The sequence below is a fragment of the Neophocaena asiaeorientalis genome, unplaced genomic scaffold (genome assembly GCF_003031525.2).
Source record: "Neophocaena asiaeorientalis asiaeorientalis breed wild unplaced genomic scaffold, Neophocaena_asiaeorientalis_V1.1 scaffold7, whole genome shotgun sequence".
In the NCBI taxonomy this organism is placed as follows: domain Eukaryota; kingdom Metazoa; phylum Chordata; class Mammalia; order Artiodactyla; family Phocoenidae; genus Neophocaena; species Neophocaena asiaeorientalis.
Window position 1 is genome coordinate 10,262,316 of NW_020185337.1, and position 15,159 is coordinate 10,277,474.

Genomic DNA, 15,159 nt, shown 5'->3' on the forward strand with positions numbered 1-15,159 from the left:
AAATTTAAGGAAAGAAAAGAGGCGTGTAAAGGGTGTTTTATGAAGTGTGTCATGTGCTTTGTTATTTAAACTTACCTCCTTCACTTTATAGCCTTAAAGTGAGTTTGATTTGTAGGCTGTAGTTTTTCTAATATCATTGAAAAGAAATACTTATCTATTAAGGTAACATTTTTTTCAAATCATCTGCTATCTGAAATCATCTCTATGCACAAGTTGTGCATGGGAACGTGTGGAGAGAGCAGAGGGCTTAGGATGAAGCCCTGGGAAACTGCCGTCCTGCAGTCAGGTAGTGAAGAGGCAGTGAAAGGGGAAACAGAGGGAGAGAAGGAGCAACCACGTGGATCCTGCAAATCGAGAAAGACGGTGTTTGGAGCCCAGAGTGGTCGTGCTGCTGAGAGCTGAGACGGAGGCCGAAAACTGACCCTTGGGTTTGGCGGCATGACAAGTAACACAGACAAGGACATTTCTGGATGGCTGATGGGAATGAAAGCCAGATATAAGTGGGCTGAAGAGAGAGATGGAGAGGGAAACAATGACAGCCATCTGCATAGCAAAGCCTTTCAAGAAGGTTTGCCAGGAAAGGGAGCCTAGACAACGTGTCTGCTGGAAGGAGGCCTGAGGGAGGAAGAGGAACTCTTTCCTACGGTCAAGCAGAGAAAAGCAGGAAAGATGGGTGTGGGTGAGGCAAGGGCTTGCGCTCGACCTTGGTAGGAAGAGCATGGTTTCCTGAAATGAGCTCAAGGATTGAGACAGAGGGCAAGCAGGTGGGTTAGGGTTACTGATTCTTAAACTTAGCTGCAAATGGATAACTAATAAGAACCTGCTGTATAAAATAAGAAAAAAAAAAAAAAAACCTTTGCACATTGCGGTCATATGGCAAGTTTTAAGTAGTCCTTATGCGTAGAATCCACCCCCAGAGATTCTGATATGATCAGTATGGGGTGAAGCCAGAGGATTATGCGTTTCCACATCTGCCCAGCTGATTCTAATAGCAGCAAATTTTGAGAACCACCAGGTAAGATTTTTGAGGATAGAGAAGGTATTAGACATCAACCATTTGCTGAAGTCCAGACTACCTGCTACGTGGAAAACAAAAGAGATAGGAATCATTTCTTACTTTCGAGGAACCTACAAATCCATAAGCTGTTCAGAAATCTTCTGCTCAGGAAATATGAAAATAATTTAGGAATATTAGCAATTTTAAATATAGTAAAGAAAGCAAGGTACAAACCACATTCAATCATGCAGAATAAGGGAAATAAGAGATCAGTTTTAGAGACAATGGTTCAGGGAAAGCTCGTTATAGGAGAGTAGTGACCTACATTCTGAAGAAGTGAAGGGCAAAAACTGAAAGATGTTTAAAGGTTAAAAGAAATAATTTCAGATAAAAGAAGTAATGTGAATAAAAGCACGTCATCAAGGAAAGTATGGGGAAAACATACTTCTGGGTAACTGAAGGACAGGGATGGGAGAGAGAATTTTCACTATGTACCTTTTTTTTTTTAAGCCTTTTAAACTGTTGGAACATGTAAACATTTAACCTTTCAAAAATAGATAGATAATTTTTATCTAAAAAGATCAATCTGGGTTGAAAGACAAGAATAGTAAAAAGTGAGGGTCATGAAACATGGAAAAGCCAGCTGATAAAGGTATTAGAAGTACTAAAGTATCCATAGGAATAAAGTCTGTTTTCTCTATGATTTCTCTTGAAGAAACAGGATATTAGTTTAACTACATAAGGTCTAACATCACTGTAGTGAAATGAGTCTTGGCAGGCACAAAGTAAAAAGCTAACGTGGGGCTCTGTGTCTGCTGAGCTGATCTAATCCTTCTACTGATAGAAAATCAGATGAAATGTTTCTTATTGCTGTTCATTAGGAAAAAAAATACTTTTGTGTTTCTTTGTTTTAAAGTACTTTGTAGCCCTTAAGTCATTAATTACTTTAAAGAGGTATTCATGTTCTTTCATGTGGCCTCTTTTGCTGAAGAGATGATAGGGAAAAAGGTTTCATTTTCTTCAATTCTCTTTTCATGATTCACAATTATATTGTAAAACAACTTTTCATTAATGCGAGATGTTTAAGTGCCTTAAACAATTTAGAGAAAAGCTGTGTTCAAGGGCATAACAACACTGAGTATTGACAGCAAATTGAAATTATAAATTACTGAAAACAAGCTAAGTCACAGTTAATGTTGCCTGTTGTCCCTCAGTATGGTACTAAATTTACCTATGTTTTTGAATAGGTGCTGAAGTAAAGCAAACACACACAAACTTGATATATTAAAGATAAGGCATGAAACAGTAAAATGGGTAATATTCTGTATTAGGAAGTTATCATTTCTTTACTCAGGTATCCTTTAATGGAAAATTTTGGTGTGTTTATTTGCTTTATTTTTAAAATTTAAAAATTTTTTTGCAGTACGCGGGCCTCTCACTGTTGTGGCCTTTCCCGTTGCGGAGCACAGGCTCCGGACGCGCAGGCTCAGAGGCCATGGCTCACGGGCCCAGCAGCTCCGCGGCATGTGGGATCCTCCCGGACCGGGGCACGAACCCATGTCCCCTGCATCGGCAGGCGGACTCTCAACCACTGCGCCACCAGGGAAGCCCCATTTGCTTTATTTTAAATAAGATAATTTAGAAAATTTTTCACTTTTGGAAAGTAAAAGTAAATATTCATATGAAATATTGCCAGTATTCATTCTTCATACTAATAATGTTATGATGCTTTAGAGCTGAAAAAAATACCTCACATAGCTCATGCAATCTTTATAATAACCATGTTACCATTCCCATTTTGCCCAAGAGAAGCATAGTATTCACAGAGGTTGATTTGACCAATGTCTCTTGGCTGGGAAGTATCAGTGTCAAATACACATTGCCTGAATTCAATTTTCCTCTTTTTTTCTATTCCTGCCTCATTGCTCCTTATAATTTGTGGTCCACATTGGTACGCTGTGAACTCTTATACAAATTCCCCGCATGTTATTTTAGTATAGACAAAGCAAAACAAAATTAACAACAAAAACATTTATATAGATAAACTTGTCTGCTAAAGACAGCTGAGCACAACATCAAACAATAAAGTATCCTTTACGTGGTGAAACCAGAGTGGCTGAGAAGCCATCCTGGTCCGTTCAAATCAGATATTGGGGTTGCCCTTTATAAAAAAACATTTTTAAGGGCAAACCATGATGCAAAACATAGCTTTAGCCCCTGAAAAAGTGGGGGCCACAAATGCGTTGGACTTGAACTTTTCATGACTACGAAGTTTACAATTTTTTTCCCTCCCTACATGAAGATACCATTTGTAGCAGTTTCATCACATTCAAAAAAAAAAAAATTGGGGGGACTCCCCTAGCGGTCCAGTGGTTAAGACTCCATGCTTCTACTGCAGGGGGCACTAGTTCCATCCCTGGTTTGAGAACTAGGATCCCACATGCCCTGCGGCAGGGCAAAAAAAAAAAAAAAATGTTTTTTGAACTTTGCCTGAAATTTGCAGAACAAATACCCAGTTGCAACAATCATCAATGTTTTGCCATGTTTATCTCTCCTGCATTGAAAAAAAAATTCTTATTTTGGTTGGAATGTTTTAAAGCAAATTCCAAACATTTTTTCATCTTTCCCCTAAATATTTCAGCGTGCATCTTTACAAATAATAAAATAAGGGACAAATAATAAAAATAAGGGACATTTCTTTGCAAATAATAAAGGGACATTTCTTTACATCACTAAATGTTATTATTTTATCTAATAACATTAACAATAATTCCTTAATATTACCTAATGCTAAGTTCATATTCAAATTTCCCCACTTATCTAAGCTTAAAAAAAAAACCCACAAAAAACTAAGGACAGAACATCAGCTTCCATAGGAGGTTCACACACATTATTGGGTTATAATGTCTCTTAATGCTTTTTTAAAATCTTTCAATCTAAAACAGCGTTCTTCTCTCTCTCTCTCAGTCTCTCCTCTCTTCCCCTTCCTCTCTTCTCAGTGCTATTTCCTTTTTGGGCAAACCAGGTCAATTTGCCCATTCTACATGTGGCTAATAATGCTCCCTTGCATTGTCTGTATGGTGTCCTTTGATTTCCAGTGGCTAAGAAGTTAGTTCTAAAGACTTGAATAGATATGAAATGAACTACACAGCCCCATCTATAAAATATTCTTTTAAAAAGATTATTCCATGTAAACTTAGAAATATTATTACTTTCAATCTTCAGTGGAATATATTATAAAGAAAGAAAAATAGTTTTACCATAGAGTTATGACCTTTAAATGATTCATGTGAAGGTTGCATAATGGGATTTTTTTCTAATTCCCTTATTTCTTCTGTATTTATTAGCCAGAAATCTTTTGTTTAGAAGAATTTTTCCTCATCAGTTAGTTCAGTATAAACTGAAATATAATTCGTTGCAGAGAGACAAGATCAATGTTCACTTCTTCCCCTTTAATTATCAATCTTTAGAGTAGTGAGTTGGTGTTGTGGACACTTCCAATGGCATCCAATGGATTTTCTTTTCTCTTTGTTTCTCTCTCTCCTTCCTCCTCCTACCCCTTCCTTTCTCCCTCCCCCTCTCCTCTCCCCTGTCCTCTTTCCTCCTCTCTTTTCTCTTCAATTTGAACTCATTGCTTTTTCTAAATTCAATGTGTTGGAATTAAACTTAGAGGCATTATTTCGATGTTCAAATTACCCCATTTTAGCCACTGGGAGAATCTTCAAACTTTTTTCTGCGTCGTTTTTGCAAGACTCCACAACCTTTGATAGTGTCACTTTCTGGGACAATATAATATCACAAGCTCATCATGAACATTTTCTGCCCCATCCCTGGAGTCAGCCATTTCTCAATAGATTCCATTTAGTAGGAAATGATATTTAGAGACCAGGATCTTGCCACTAGGAGTATTTACTGATAGTAGCTTGTCATTGCTTCTAAGGCTTTTCCTTGGACAGAGCTAAGAAACACGTTTTTTTAAGAGGAGGGGAAAAGTCATATGTTCTCACTGATATTTCTGTTCAAATATAAAATTAAAGGGTCTTAGCATTTTTGATTTTATATTCATATCTCTTTTTCTTATGCTAACTTACTGATACTTAAGAAAATTAACATAATAATTTGCTTTATCCTATTATATACATGTAATAATTTTAAAAATAACAATACTGATATTATTACCAACATTGACTATTGAATGAAGTGTAAGACTTCTTGGTATTTTTTGTGTGTGTCTTTATAGTATATTCCACTGAAGATTGAGAGTAATACTATTTCTAAGTTTACTTGGAACAATTTCTTTCCTCTGTTAGAATAAATCCGGTTGAATTTATTCAATTTGCTTTAAATATTTACAGATTGCTTACTAAACTTTTGTTTTTTTAATTATATAAAAACACTTACGGGCTTCCCTGGTGGTGCAGTGGTTGAGAGTCCGCCTGCCGATGCAGGGGACACAGGTTCGTGCCCCGGTGCGGGTAGATCCCACATGCCGCAGAGCGGCTGGCCCGGTGAGCCATGGCCGCTGAGCCTGCGCGTCCGCAGCCTGTGCTCCGCAACGGGAGAGGCCACAGCAGTGAGAGGCCCAAGTACCGAGAAAAAAAAAAAAAAAACCACTTACAGCACACCGAAGTGAAAACTATAAAACGAGAAGTTTTACTTCCATCCCTGTCCTCTCTACCCTTCCTCTGACTATAATTTTTATTAATTTTTGGTTTATCAATCTATTATTTCTTTCTGCAAATATGAGCAAATATACAACTTATACAAAACATAACATGTTAGAGAACCTATTCTGTACTTTATTTCTTTCACTTCAGAATACTATATCCTGAAGATCACCATCTATCAATGTGTACATATCACTCCCTTTTACAGCTCCATCTTAGTTCATTATGTTGATGTGCCATAGTTTATTAATAAGTTCTCTATTAATGATTATCTGGGTTATTTCCAATCTTTTGCTATTACAAATACTGCCACGATAAGTAACCTGTGCATAAGTTCCTTTGTATTTTTGCAAAGCACAATGTTTTTAAAAGTAGGGAACAATGAAAACAAGGATTCTTTATTAGGGAACGTTTGCCAAAACTTCTCCTTCTATTGTATAGTATTAGCAAATGAATCCAGCATCCTAATAATAATAGATTACACACATATAGGTCTCTCAAAAACACCTCCACCTTCACTGTTTTGTGTCTGTAAACTAGGTGATTAGTTAGGGAAGGCGAACTGCTGTAATAAACAACAAAACTGTGGTGATTTAACACAGTAAAAGTATTGGTCTCGTGTTCCTGGTTGGTGGGTGGCTTTTGTGTGATTGATCTTGAGGCTCTAACCTCCTATCTAACTTTGGAGTCTCCTGCTTTGTGTACAACTCTCAAACAGAGAAAAAGAGGGCGGAAAAGACACACTTACTTTTTAAAAGACTTGATATGAAAATGACACATGCCACTTCCACACACATTGACAAGGACCCACCCCTCCCTGCAAGGGAGCAGGAGTTCTCGTGGAATGTTCAGGAAGAAAAAATGGTTTTGGTGAATAGTGAGTCAATATCGGTCTTTCAGGGCTCTGGTTATTGGCTTCATATTCTTCAATATATTTGTTCCAATGTTTATATACGAATCTGTAGCCCAGATAAATAAAGATCATGTCAGTGAAAAGGCACTGTGTCCCACTTGCAAAATAGCCTTTGGTTCTGTGTGAGGCAAATGGAACGAAGGAGCCTATGACAGGTGCAATCTTATAAATGTCTGTATTTTTACATGAGCTATCATTCAAGACAAAGTTTCAGCACCTAGGAGTGCCTTGAGGAGATTTGACCACCCCCAAAGTATGCAGTCTGAATAAAAATGTGATGCTTTGTAAATGCAGTTTCAAGTCTCATCTCCCAGTCCTTGAGGCAATCAGATTGCCACAGGCAACCAAGAGTAGAGCCTCAATATTCCAGATCCTATTCACTGAGAATTTGTCATTGGAAATGGAATTGAACTATAGTTTAAATCATCCATAAAGAAAGTTTGTAAACCAACTTAATAGAGAACAGAAAGTATAGAAATTTTCTAATATATATTTTAAAAGTTCTTGAGCTTTGATACATTTACAAATAAATAATGCTGTTACAAATTCTTTTTTAAAGCAAATCTACTAGTATTTGTTCTTGGCAAAACTATTTCCTTGTCACTTGGAGTGTTATATGTCCACATGTAAAAGTATTATAAATTTTCTATGTTTATTTTTATACATATCATATGTGTATTTATTTTCAAGCGCTCTATAATTCATAATATTCATTAATTTGAAAAAGTTCTTTCTGTAAAATTAGCAAAGTTTTACTACATTACAAAATCAGTGATGTGAAACAGGTTCTACATTATAATAATATACAGTAACACTTTTTCCTCTCCTTACAGATTTTTGTAAAATTCCTGAATTGTCAGCTTAGTTGTGAGAAAAAAAATGACTTGTTTCATTTTTGAGAATTAAGACGAGTACACTGTTTTAATTTTAAAACAGGAAATAAAAATCTAAACAAAGAGCCAGCATGTAAATTTCCATATACTGTGGTGAAATATGATAAATTACCTGGCCAGCTCTTGCCTAGAGTTGTTAGACTAATCTGTTAATGGAGAAAGAGTTCATCTCAGCCTGTTTCCTGCTGAGATTCTGAGCAGTAGAGAAGGCTTATTGAAGAAATTAATGACTATTTCACGAAACATCAGGACACTAGAAGGCAATGAAAACAGTATTCATCTACAAACACTGATGTCTTAAAAGTTGTTCAGTTAGAGACTGTATCTATTTCGTTTAAGACAGAGAAGATCACAGGTATGTATGGTCATGGGCACTAATCAAATCCTCTTCCGAGAAGGTTTTTAACTCGGAAGTACGAAGCTTTAGAAAGTGCATAGGGAACTTACATCAGGTCCTTTTATCCCTGAATGTCCCCCTAAGTCTACTTCTTTATCTTTTAAAATGAAGATAAGCCATGATCATGTCTACCTCAGACATTTTTAGGTGGGAATTTGACCTCTAGGTCAAATTCCATAGAAAACTCATAAAGCGCCTTGTAAATGTACAGAATCATTAGGAAGTATTTTGAGCAATTGATCTTGCTTAATATCATGTCTCAAGTATCCTAAACCTAGTGACTCGTTAATCACGTTCTGAAAGCCTTATCTACTCCTATGAGCAAAAGCATTGCTCTTTCTTTCTCTGCCTGGGTCCAGATGGTATGAAATCTCGATGAGAATAATTCTATAGCAAACTGGGAAAAACTCCTTAAAGCAGTTACAATAGTTAACAAGGTGATTTTCAGATAGATTGTTAGCTGGATTAGTTAGCTTTCACCAGGTTACTCTGTGCTAAAACATAATTCCAAACAACCACTCCCACTCCTACATACACACACAAACATACATACCACACACACAAAATGAAGTTGGGAAAGTGTAAGGGTGTGGAAAAACCTTTAGATTCTTCTCTGAGCTATGTCCATCTAATTGAGAGGACTAGGGAGTCACATTTATCTCAGAATGGCCATCAACAAAAAATCTAGAAACAATAAATGCTGGAGAGGGTGTGGAGAAAAGGGAACACTCTTGCACTGCTGGTTGGTGGGAATGTGAATTGGTTCAGCCACTATGGAGAACAGTATGGAGGTTCCTTAAAAAACTACAAATAGAAATACCATATGACCCAGCAATCCCACGACTGGGCATATACCCTGAGAAAACCATAATTCAAAAAGGGTCATGTACCAAAATGTTCACTGCAGCTCTATTTACAATAGCCCGGAGATGGAAACAACCTAAGTGTCCATCATCGGATGAATGGATAAAGAAGATGTGGCACATATATACAATGGAATATTACTCAGCCATAAAAAGAAACAAAATTGAGCTATTTGTAGTGAGGTGGATAGACCTAGAGTCTGTCATACAGAGTGAAGTAAGTCAGAAAGAGAAAGACAAATACCATATGCTAACACATATATATGGAATTTAAGGGAAAAAAATGTCATGAAGAACCTAGGGGTAAGACAGGAATAAAGACACAGACCTACTAGAGAATGGACTTGAGGATATGGGGAGGGGGAAGGGTAAGCTGTGACAAAGCGAGAGAGAGGCATGGATATATATACACTACCAAACGTAAGGTAGATAGCTAGTGGGAAGCAGCCGCATAGCACAGGGAGATCAGCTCGGTGCTTTGTGACTGCCTGGAGGGGTGGGATAGGGTGGGTCGGAGGGAGGGAGATGCAAGAGGGAGGAGATATGGGAACATATGTATATGTATAACTGATTCACTTTGTTATAAAGCAGAAACTAACACACCATTGTAAAGCAATTATACTCCAATAAAGATGTAAAAAAAACAGTAGGTGTGATGACCACAACGTTTATATGGTTTTGGCCCTGGAGCCAAAGTCTGCAGAGGGGTGTGAAGTATACATTGCATGGTTTTAGACTCTTGCCTTTTTTTGTGTGATGCTCCCTTTCCTCCTCAGGATGAAGGTGGTATTTGGATTCCCACTAGTACTAAGATAGGAATGTGGAATTTCAAATTTACAGAATTTAGCCAGTGGGCTTTTCTCATTGCCTTATAACATTGGGCATAAATGATTTACTTAATAACCAAGAGTTTTGATAAAACGAGATTTAGTCTCAGAATTTGTGGCAACCTCATCATCTTTGGTAAACAGAAGAGAGTAGTAAAGATCAAACAGATTATTCTTTACCCAGAGCAACAATACACACGTGATGAACACCATCTTGCCAGATGTTGTAACTACAGGAGATTTCTAGTTTAGTACGGAATCACTATGTCTACTGAGACACTACGCTTTACTTCTCTGGATCTTTTTCTTTGGCTGCTCTTCAGCTTTCAATTGTATTCACTCTTTTCTTTGCTATTGTCATCTGTGATGTCAAATTAATTAAAGAACCAGGTTATTAGATTGAGGTGGCTTTAATGCTATGTCAGCCTAAAATCTAAGCCTGTAAATGCCTCAGGGTTATGAAATCAAAACCTAAAGACAACCAATTGCTTTAAGCTATAGCAAATCAAATTATTTCCTTTCTTTTCTTCCAGACCTTCTCTACAGGAGTCTCCCCGCCCCCACCCCCCACCTCCTGTTGGCGGAATGCTCCTAACCACTTCCAACTCGGCGCTGCCTGATTCCGACTGATTTTTGCTCAAATAAACTCTTAAAACTTTTAAATGTGCCTCAGTTTATCTTTCAACAGTTCTGACATCATCGCCTAATGTTTTTGTTGGGAATCCTTCTTGGGATATATCTTTGAAACTTCTTCTTTCAGAAGCTCCTGCCCTTATTGCCAACATACTTACTAGAAAATTCCACTTGAATTCCCCAAATGTCAACTTAAATATTTCAGAACTTTCCTGACTTTCCTCTTTTTTCTCTCCTCTGCCCATCTGTGTCTACCCTTTTGGCATCCCCATTTCTATAGATGCCACTTCATATCTTAGACCACCAATCTAAAAACCTGAGTATCTTCTTTCACGCCCTCTCTCATTTATCCATGTCCACTTCCTATACCTTCCTAAATGTCACACCTAGCTACTAAATCTTATTGAGTCTTCCTTCAAAATGTTTTACATCCTTGTCTTGGTTTCAGTGTTATACTGGTTTTAGGGTTTATACCTAAACGACATACATCAGCTTTACCAGCCTTTGAACAAAAATTTTCCCTTTTGTCATTTGCCTTGTACCCCATGCTAGATTAGTATCCTAAAATCAAGGAACCCCTTCTCAGAAATATTGATTGGTTTCTTAGTGCCTCAGGGTAAACGGTGCTATCTTTCCTTAAGATTTAGGGTGTTGACTTACTGTAATGGTTAAGATCAGGTTCAGCAAGTGCTAGACAATCCAAAATAAAAGTGGCTCAAACAAAATAGATGCAAAAGTTCAAAGAGATCCAGGGCAGGTTTGAAACTCCAAAGACTCTTGCCCATTCTATCTGATTTCCTTTACATGTGGCCTACATTCCCAAGTTTATTTCATGGTCCAAAATGGCTTTCCAACTTTGTCTTTATTCCAGTCAGTGAGAAGAAGAAATGGAAAAGAAAAGGACTTGTCTCTTTTAAGGAAATTTCCTAGATCTTTTTTGTGCCTACCATTGTCGCTTACACCGTTTGGTCAAAACTTATTTCCACGGCCAAATGTACTTATATTCTCATGACCAAGTGTCCCACTAAAAATTTGAAGTTCCAGTACTGAGGAAGATGGGAAAATAGACACAGGGTTATAACCAGGAATCACTGCCACACTTACCTTCTAACTGCTACTTCCTTACGTTAACCTGTCATTCTAGTCAATCTCTCCCCTTGTCCATTTAAACAGAAATTCTTCAAGACACTTCAGCCCATGTTTTTTTCTGTCCTTCAAGCTAGAGGAACTGTCGATTTGGCAGCCAATCAGGTACTTATTTTGTAACAGCCTTAGAAATGTGGCCTTAATGATTAGAGCATTGTTTAAATTTTCTTCCTTGTCTAATCCTCTCAGCTAGATGGAGGGAAGAACCTGAGCCTTATACATCCCATCTCCCAACTGCTATTGCTTGGCCTGTTGCCTGGTACAATTTAATGGTTGTGTTCTAGTTTATCTAACAGGCTGAGAGCACCAAACTGGAATATATCACATCTATTCCTTTATTAGGGAGGGATTATATATCATATGTTATGATGTACGGTATTGTATTCCATTTCAGTTGTATATATAAAGACAAAGAAGACAATACAATAATAAAAATGTGTTAACTGTCAATAACAATCTCCTTGAAATTGTTAAAAACGTATGATAGGGACATTATTATGCAAGTGAATGTACAATTTAGCTGGAGGGATAAGTTATTAAATACCAATATAGGTGAAATATTATTTAGGAAAACAATATCAACACATAGACTCCCTCTCTCTACCCAGCAAATCCTAAAGATCAATAATAGACAATGAAAGGATAATATGAGAAGAAAAGACCCTCAATTTTTAAATTTTAAAATTAACAGCAAATTTCCAAAAATTTTGAGGACTGTTAACATACAGAAAAAATAACTTAGTGCTGTATTAAAAGAGATATTGGGTCCCATGATCTTTGAATTGTTTTTCCTGAAATGGCAATGGATCAGGTAGAGTAGATTCAGCTGATCCTCTTTACTTATGCCCTGTATTTGTGAATTAAGTGTGTGAAATCTGTGGTCATGGGAGGTGTATAACTGGGAAATTTGGAATTTAAATCCATGGTCTTTGTTTCATCAACACTGAGTTAAACACATAGGCTTAACATAATCACACTTACGTGAAGAACTCAGGGAGAACTATGGCCTTTGTGCCACAAATATTAGTACATCATATTAGAATATATGGAGTATATTCCTCACACTTCATGAAATCCTTTCACAATTCTATGAGGTTGGCTTATCTAGTGCTGTGAATCCCTCTATAAAAAATGAAGAAACTGTGGCTTAGAGTTCAACCTACTCAGGGCCATACAGTTAGTAAGTGGCTGGCTGCCCAGAATCATTCCCAGTTCTTTCACTCTAGCTCAATATTTTGTATTATACTGCAGCGGGACTCAGTTATTGACAACTGAGTGAGCCCTTGATGGCACTTTCTTTCCCGGACGCCCTAGGTGGATGCCAAGATTCTAATGTGGATTATCTAACCAAAAGAATTCTGCCATTATCTATCTAGGCCAGTGGTCCCCAACCTTTTTGGCACCAGGGACCGGGTTCTGGGAAGACAATTTTTCCACAGACCGGGGGCAGGGGTGGTGGTTTGGGGATGATTCAAGCACATTACATTTATTGTGTACTTTATTTCTATTATTATTACATTCAAATATATAGTGAAATAATTATACAACTCACCATAATGCTGACAGGAGACAGAGCTCAGGCAGTAATGCGAGTGATGGGAGCGGCTATAAGTACTGAGGAAGCTTTGCTCACTCCCCCGCCGCTTACCTCTTGCTGTGCGGCCCGGGTTCCTAACAGGCCAGAGACCACTACCAGTGGTAGGCTGATATCCTTTGAAATAACTGGGAAGTCTGTTTGCATTTGCTTAAAAACAGGTGTTCAAAGTAAGATATACTCGAGAAATTTGAGATTCCCCAGTGTGAGACCATCTCTCAAAAAGTCAAGAATAGAAGTTAACATTCATACTAGTGTTTGAGAGGGGATAATAATTGGTCATAGAAAGTGTGGCTGAGTTAGGAAAAGACTATTAAGGAGAAAGTCAATAACAGTGGAGCCATCTACCTCATATTAGTTTAGTTTCCTATGATAAGAGAGCACTTACTAAGTAGCTGACTGGGTAGGGCATTGAACAAAAAGAAGTATATAGCTCTGGCTATATATATATACACGTGTATTACATGTATTAGTATAAACCCAAGTTGAGGAGAAACCAAGAATATTAACACATTTTTACCATGCTGTTTCCAGGGCAGCAAAGCGAGTAGGAAACCTTCACAAAACTGCTGTGAAAAGTGTTGAAACTGATATTCTCCGATTCTCCAAAGGATGAGGAAAACTATTGAAAGCATTAAACCAATTTTGGATTTTAGTCTGGATGTTGGATGACTTGGTTGCATATACTTCGGGTAGGTTTCAGGCTTGCTGCTTTCATGTCAAAGGACAACAATGCACTAGACAGGGAAAAAGACTTAGGAATCAAAGATACTTTATTTCATCCCTCCCCAACATTCAGTGTAGAAGATACCATAGTTATCATCAAGGGCTTGCTACGTGATAAACACGTTAGCGCGTACATCACATACCTTCTCCTTTAATCTTTCAACAACCATGTGAAAATAGGTATTCCCATACCCTTTTCATAGAAGAGGAACTTGAAGCTCCAAAAAGTAACTAAGGTGACACATTGAGAAGGAAGCAGAGCAGAATTCTTGTCTACCTGCTCCTGACTCATTCTCTTAACCACTATTCAGTGAGGCAACAGTGAATTCCTTTAGCTGGGCCTCATAGCAAAGAGTACATATATAGTCTCCAAACTGGAAAAGGTATTAATGTAGGTTTGTGAGTTATGTATCAGGAAGCCTCAGTGGAGCTCAGGTTAACTATTACATCAGGTTTCATAGCTTTTAATGTCATTATATCAATTCAGTGGGAGAACTGATTAACTCTTGCTATTGATTACATCCTAAGAAATCTCAGTTGCAAGGGGAAGAAAATAAGAAGCCTTCGTGTCAAATTGTTGGGAATCTCGGAACTTAACTCCTAGAAATAGAGAGGTCCTCTAATTTGATAAAATCTTTCAAATTGAAACCCGAACTACAGTATTTAAAAGTATGTATTTCAAAATTTCTTGACGTCAGAAATACTGAAATATGTTTAAAATGTAATACACTATTAAATACTATAAATGTTAAAGATTTAGATCACTACTTTCTTCAAGCAGCTGGACATGTATACAGGTGTTATTAATCTATTAGTTGGAAGACTAGGTAGCTGGCATTAGGATCGTACTGTGTGTGTACAGTACTATTTTTTAAGCCCACCATTTGCAATTGATTACACGGACCATCTGTAACTGTCTGTGAATCATGTTGGGAGTTACCCCACTGACATTTACCGAACATTTGTCATGTAGCAAACTGTTTAGCATACAAGTTGACACGTAATAGCTTTAAGGTTTCAGTAAATCAACTTTAGACACCAGGCTATAGGTACAACCCATTGACATGTAATTTCCAGAAAAACATGGCTTATGATTTAAGAAAAGATAACCGCCTCACTCCAAGCCCTCTATGGGTAGACCAACGTCTTTTGTGACCAACGAGGTGACTTTGCTTCACTGATTTTCCTGCGAAACTACCCCGTTGGGGTGGGGTAGGGGAGGTAGGGGAGTCACAAGTCGTGAGAAAAGAAGAGTAGGGACATTCAGCTGAAAATGAAGTGGCAACAGTGGGTCGTGATCAGTCGGTGGCTCGGGACTCGCCTAGGGGGAAGGAACGCGGCATCACTATCAAGGCTGTGGTTCGCGATGAACTCGGGGCTCCTCTCAATGGACGCGTTCGCGCTACCTGTCAGACCGGAGGAGCCGCAGGGATGCAGAGGGGACCGGGGAGGCGGGAACCCCGGGCCCCGGAAGAAGGATGACGACTGGTGGGTCTCCGCCTG